Source organism: Pinus tabuliformis, chromosome 2_2 (genome assembly GCF_031772625.1).
Source record: "Pinus tabuliformis cultivar Carrire ecotype Pingquan chromosome 2_2, CPIR1, whole genome shotgun sequence".
In the NCBI taxonomy this organism is placed as follows: domain Eukaryota; kingdom Viridiplantae; phylum Streptophyta; class Pinopsida; order Pinales; family Pinaceae; genus Pinus; species Pinus tabuliformis.
In genome coordinates, this window is record NC_142300.1 from 773,259,386 (window position 1) to 773,265,980 (window position 6,595).

The window sequence follows — 6,595 nt, forward strand, 5'->3', positions numbered from 1 at the left end:
TTTCGGACTTTGATCCAGTCATTCTATTAAGACTAAATTGAAAAGTAAAAAAGTTAAATCTTTCAAAGATTTTCTTTATAAAATTGGGGACCCCTTCTTCATAGACATGAAAGGGTTTATATAATAAAAATAAAGTACCAAAATAGATATTACATGCAGGTTCTGAGGAGGTTTAAACAACTCTCCTTAAACTAGGTGACACAAATACATAAATTGAAATTGTTTCAATGACAAGCTCAAGAATGTAATCATGTCTACTCTTTCATTCAATGTCTGAGATTGTGAATATCCATCATCAGCTTGACTTCAGGAGGTCGACTCACGCTCATGCATAGCTGTCCTGTATACACTACATCTGAAAGAGTAGGAAGCATATGTGTGGATGAGTAAAAAAGGTACCATAGCATTAGCCTCTGTCTGTGTGGCTTCACCAGATATTCCCAATATATTTCCCAGTCTAGTTTGGTCAGCTATTTAATTACCTCTTCTTTCGATTTTAAAGATTCTTTCCATTGTGTTTCCAAGACTTTGATATCAGGGAAACTCTGAGATGGGCATTCCTGTATCAAGATAACATTGTGAAAATTACCATTGATGGTTTCAATGATATTATTTGCAACATTGGTTGTTCTGGAAACTACTCTTTCTGCTTGTTTCATTCAAATATCCCAATCAGTAAACAAGATTTTATTATGTTATTCATTTATCACTAGAAGGTTTTTTGCTCTGCCCTATGGAGTATCCTATCGAGTTATTTATCCTGAAATAATATCATCAATATCATTAAAATTCACCTTCATATTAGATGCTTTATTCATTATTGAATCACTTGTCTTGCACATTGGATTGGTGATAGACAACTATTGACGTAATGTTGCGTGCTTCCTAGATAACAAAGATTTGAGCTCTAATGCTTCCTGTACAAAATCATCAACCTTAATATTATCCTTCAACTAATTTAGTGAACATTGTAGTTGTTTAATTTGGATATCCTTAACACTTGTTTCTGGATGATACGGGAGCTTCAATTGGTCAAAGCTCTATTGTAATTAGGAAATTTGACTTTCAATTTGATGATCAACATTTTGTCTCTCCACTTCCAATTGCTACTCTAGCTATTGCATTCACTCTTATTTCTCTCTTACCAGTTGTCTAACTTCGGCTACCTTGTCCACAGTAGTAGATGCATAAGCACCTGCAAACAATGAAAATTTTGTGAAATTTTTTGAAGGATATATGGGGGTATCCTTGCATACTATATCCATAGGCTCATCGTTAGGAACTAATGTTGATGACGGTTTTGTTCTCATCCTTTTCTTTTGTCTTTTTACCACAACCCAATGTTTGGGATTGTAAAAGACATTAAGAGGAAGGATTTCTTCCACCCTAAGAATGATTTCAGATGAAGGGAAGGCCATGTTGATCTCAACTTCTTCTTTAGTGATAGCTTTGTCAGTAACCCTTTGAGTAAGCGGTCTTTGTCTAGTGTTTTGCGGTGTGTTGAATGTTTTTTCCATCTCTACATAGTTTCCCCCATGTTTTCGTCTAAGATTCTAGTTATTATTTCCATGCTTCATCCATCTGATTCTTGAAAGGAGTTTCATTTGTATGTAATTATGTGGATATATCTTCCAATTCTATCTCATTGGAAGTTTTTTCTGATATCTTTTCGATATCCTTTTCTGATGTCTTCTCTGAATTGTTCTTTGAGTTTTTCTTAGAGCCTTGTTCTGAATTATGTATGAACTATGCTTCGAGCCTTGTGCCAATTTCTATCCTTATCTGTGCTCAGAACCTTGTTCTGAACCCTTTTCTGAATCTTTGTTTGAGTCCTGCTCTTCTTCAATAATTGGCTGAGGGATCTTTAACAGATCCAAATGTAAACTTTGTATTCTTTTCCTCCTCTACTGGTGGAATTGAGATAGCCTTTGTGGATCCAATTTCAAAGAAGGAAAATTTTTCACTTGTGAAAAAAGCTCACCAGACTCAAATAGTTTTTCATAATCATCATCGTCATGATTGAAATGTGTATTTTTCACTCGACCAGTGATGTTTTGTGCAACTTTATTGTGGTCAAACTGTCTGTCAGTAATGGTGGTAATTTTGAAACATGTAATATGATCGATTTCAGGTACAACATGCTTGAAATCATGTAATGCATAAACACCACATTGGAGGGGAAGGAAGGCCAATCTCCCTAGCAAGAAATTTATCTGGGACATACAATGGGAGAACATGGGGAGGTTCTAGGCTTCCATATACTCGGATATAAGTAAAATTTTCTTCGCCAAACCACCTACCTATTAGTATAAAATCAATTTTCACCTCATCCGAAAATCTTGAGGACCTTTTGTCAAAAATGGCTTGGTGGATAGGTAGCATAATTCCTTGGAAAATATTATAGAAATGGGTTTGGAAATTGGATTCCCATAGGATTTTATTGTATATATTGATGCGGGTGGGATATTTAATAGTCCATTTCCACCCCATGGTTAGGAAAATGGTAGTTAAATAAACCACATCCATAATGTAGGCACTCACGAAAAATGGTGGGACTACTCTAGTAGAGACATACCATTATTTTCTAAACTTCACAAATTTGAAAGTAATACTATTAGACAGGATGATGCCCCAATCCATTATAAAATAATTCATTGCTGCATCAACTAAGGGAACCCACTCAATAGAGAACTTAGTTGTATTGGCATGCCCAAATAACCTCCACATCATAATTGTGATATAAGAACAGGGGGTAGCTAGAGACGATATAGAATACATACCCGATTTCTCATGCTTGTGTTTGTTCTAGTTGGATCTGCATTGCTTAATTGCGTATGATGGCACATCATTTTCACCTACAAATTTCTCGAGAAAGGCTTTGTCATATACCTCATGTAGGTCTAGTATATGATACATTCTCTTTAAGTCTTTTGTTGTGAAGTATCATATAATTATTTTCCTTGAAGTCTTGAATGTCCGATCAAAAATGTTAATATTTTCAATTATCCATTTTACCATATCAGTGTAAGGTAAAATCTTAGGTCTAGTAGCATTTATATGAATAAAAGAGCTAGTAGATTCAAAATCGGAGGCTTCATAAGAGGTAGTAGCATCTGTTGTTGCTACACTTTGAATTACCTTAGGACCCTCACTCTTTAGCAATTGGTACATGATTTCCCATGAGCACATTCCGTTATCGATTGTGTATGTCCTATCTGAGAACAGTGGGGAAATTTTTTCTATATCATAAGAAGAATATTGTTAAGCCTCCATGGTTTTTTTTCCTTTCTTCGACTTAGTCATCTTGTTACACAGTTCTTTCTTCAGCTAAACCTACAGATTAAGAACACATTGGAATGAAGAGTTAGTGGTGTGAAATGTGGAAAGATACAAACATACAAGGCTTGAAATGATGGGAAGGAAAGTTTAAATTCGAATCAATCTATACAGGCCATCAAATCACCTTGGTATTTAGAATCATAAATATTGTTAGAGTTCTTAAATAACTGAAATCATGGCTTCTCGTTGTTATTTATTATCCATTAATATATCACATCACAAAAAAATTTCAAATGGTATACAAAAATTATCTTCACGTACTATGCCGATATGCGATATCGATATCACTGCATTGGCTCATTGGGTATCAGAGATGTGCGATGCGATAATCACATTATCGCAGTCAGAGGTTTCAGGATTATAGTGGCATTATAGTGGGCCCAATGGATTATTAACAAGCGCGGATTTTTTTTTAGCTATTTAGTTTTATGATTTTCTTTAAGTGCGCCTTTTAAGAAATAACTTTATCACAATCGAGGGAATGAGAAGTGAAACAAGCAGTGAGATTTTTGATGGTTTGTGATTTAACCAAACTTGAGATGTTTATAGACTTCATTCTTTATTTTATCAGGCCCGATTAGATATTGCATTTCACAATGAGAATGGTCCTTGACCTTTTCTTATATCATTTTCATTATAAGATTGTGATGTGATCAAGCTCAGTCATGAAGTAATTATGTCAATACTTAAGCCTTTTAACGAATATACATGCTTGGTTCTTGGGGACTATCCTTTATCGCATCCCAAGTTTCGAGAGGGTACGAATAAAGAATTGTTTCTTTGAGACTTTGCGATATGTGATATCGTTGGGATTTTGTTTAAGGTAGGATTTATTCAAGTCATTTGGGCCTCATTGGATCCGTTTATTCAAAAATCATATTTTTTATTCAAAAACCCTAGGCTATGCTATTTTCCTATGCTTTTAAATTTTTAAGGGTCCTCATTTATTTATACAATAATTTGCTAAGACATTTATATATAAATAAATTGGGGGATTGTTTCACAGCACAATAATTGGCCATTCATTGGAAGAATCAATTATCTTTGATTTGTAATAATGAAATTTCTAAAACTTTTCTAAGTAGAAATAATTTAACAAAGTAAAAGTATTTTTGAAGTATTTAGATAAGTGGCATTAGTCTGAATATAAAAAACTCACTTAATCATAATTCTTTTTATATCCTCTTATATATGCAAATACTTTTTGTCTATATCAATCTTTAATTCATTGTAAAGATAAAGTAGGGGGATTTTTACAACTTAACATTTTAATATATTTATTTGTCATAGGTAGATCCGCTACTGCCAGCAAGAATTCATAGGCTTTAACCATCAATGATTCAAAACCCCATCCATTTAAGAGTGCAATATTTAGAGATAATTTCAAAAGTATTTATTTTCCATTTTTCCTTTTTAATTATTAACTTTTATTTTAATATTTTTTTCTTTTTCTTTTTATTACATAAAATCCATTGTCCTATTTTGGTGATGAGAAACTGACATTGCCATTGAGTGGTTTTAATTGAATTGAACAAGTTGGCTCGTGATGATAACCCTTGTCTTAATATTAAAATAATAATAAGCCATTGCCTTGGTTTGGTATTCAGTGTTGGTAATGCCAGTCTACTTTTTTCCTATGAACATGGTAAGCATGCTCATGATGAGATCCCTTATCTTTCAAGGTTAATGCATTTTTGAATTACAGTATAAAAATAGTAAAGTTAATGGATGGGGATAATCATTGACTCCTTAAGAGTTTTGGATGACAATTTTAGAGTTGGATATGCTTAGGTTTAAATAGTCTTTACCTTGTTAAATATGGCCTCTCTTTACTGATAATAAAGTAAAAGGATTTTATAAAGTTGAGGTCTTCAAAGAATTTACAACTTCAATCAAAAAGGAAATTTCATAGTTTGATGATACTTAGTTAATTTCAAATATTGTGATAATTTCCTTAAGAATTCCTACTTTCCAAGAGAATGATCATAAAATGTTTTTAAGAGATTTTTATTTCAAATCCAAAATTAATGCTTCTTCACGTTATTTTCTAAGATAACTAAAAAGGTAAGTGAAATAATGTTACAATAGAAGATATAATATTGTAAGAAAAGAATGTTTTCGAAATAATCCTATTGATAGGAAGAGGATCTCTCTTTCCTAATAAATCTTGCAATATGAATGTTGATTGGCCTATTTGTTTAGCAATTTCAAATGGTCCAAGCCACATTTTCTTGAATTTAGTATGATTCATGTTTCCTCATGTGCCTTGTCCCATTTATGGATGAGATCTCCAATTTGAAAATATTTTGTGGAAACAAAACTTTCATCAAAATAAGATTGACTAGATGTTGATGGCGAGAATGTGTAAGCTTAGATTTCTCTCTTTCTTCTTCTAGTTTAATAATCTGACATTGTCTTAGTTGTAAAGAAGATGAAGGTGTTTATTCAATAATTTGGACTAGCGATAATGAGGAAAGGGTTAGATTCGAAGGAATGATAGCCTCTTTCCCCTACACTAGATTCAATGGAGAAGTGCCTGTTGAGGCCTTCTAATTTATTTGATCTTCCCATAGAGCAAATGTCAAATACTTATACCAATTGTTTTTTGTCTCATCAATAGTTGTTTTAATAATTCTTATGAGGTTATTGTTGGTTGATTATGCTAAACCGTTTTCTTGAGGGTAGTAGTTAGTAGAGTTTTTAAGTTTAAAACCCCTCTTATGAGAAAATTCAATCATACTATTTCATAAAATGTAAGATGGATTATCAAACATAAGTGCAGTTGGTAAGCCAAATCTTGTAATAATGAACTGATCAATGAATTGAATGGTAGCATTAGAATTGACTACTTTTAGTGGAATTTATTTCACCCACTTAGTAAAATATTTTGTAGTTGTATGGATATATTTATGTTATTTTGAAGAATTATGAACAATCTCACCTATGATATCCAATCCCCATTGTTCAAAATGTTGTTCACCATTGACCGATTGTCAATGTAAGGTAGGTTTTCATTGTCTTCTAGGAGTAGTTTGACGTATTTTTCATTTCTTCATGTATTCATGGGTATCCTTGAACAAAGTTGTCCAATAGTACCCAACATGAAAGGTCTTATGTGCAGTGGTATCTCCTCCAAAATATAGATCAGCTGGTCCATCATGGAGTTCCTGTAAAACCTTCTGTTCTTCAGACTTTTCAAGGCATCTTAGTAATATGGAGTGATAATTTCTCCTAAATAACACATCATAAATTATTT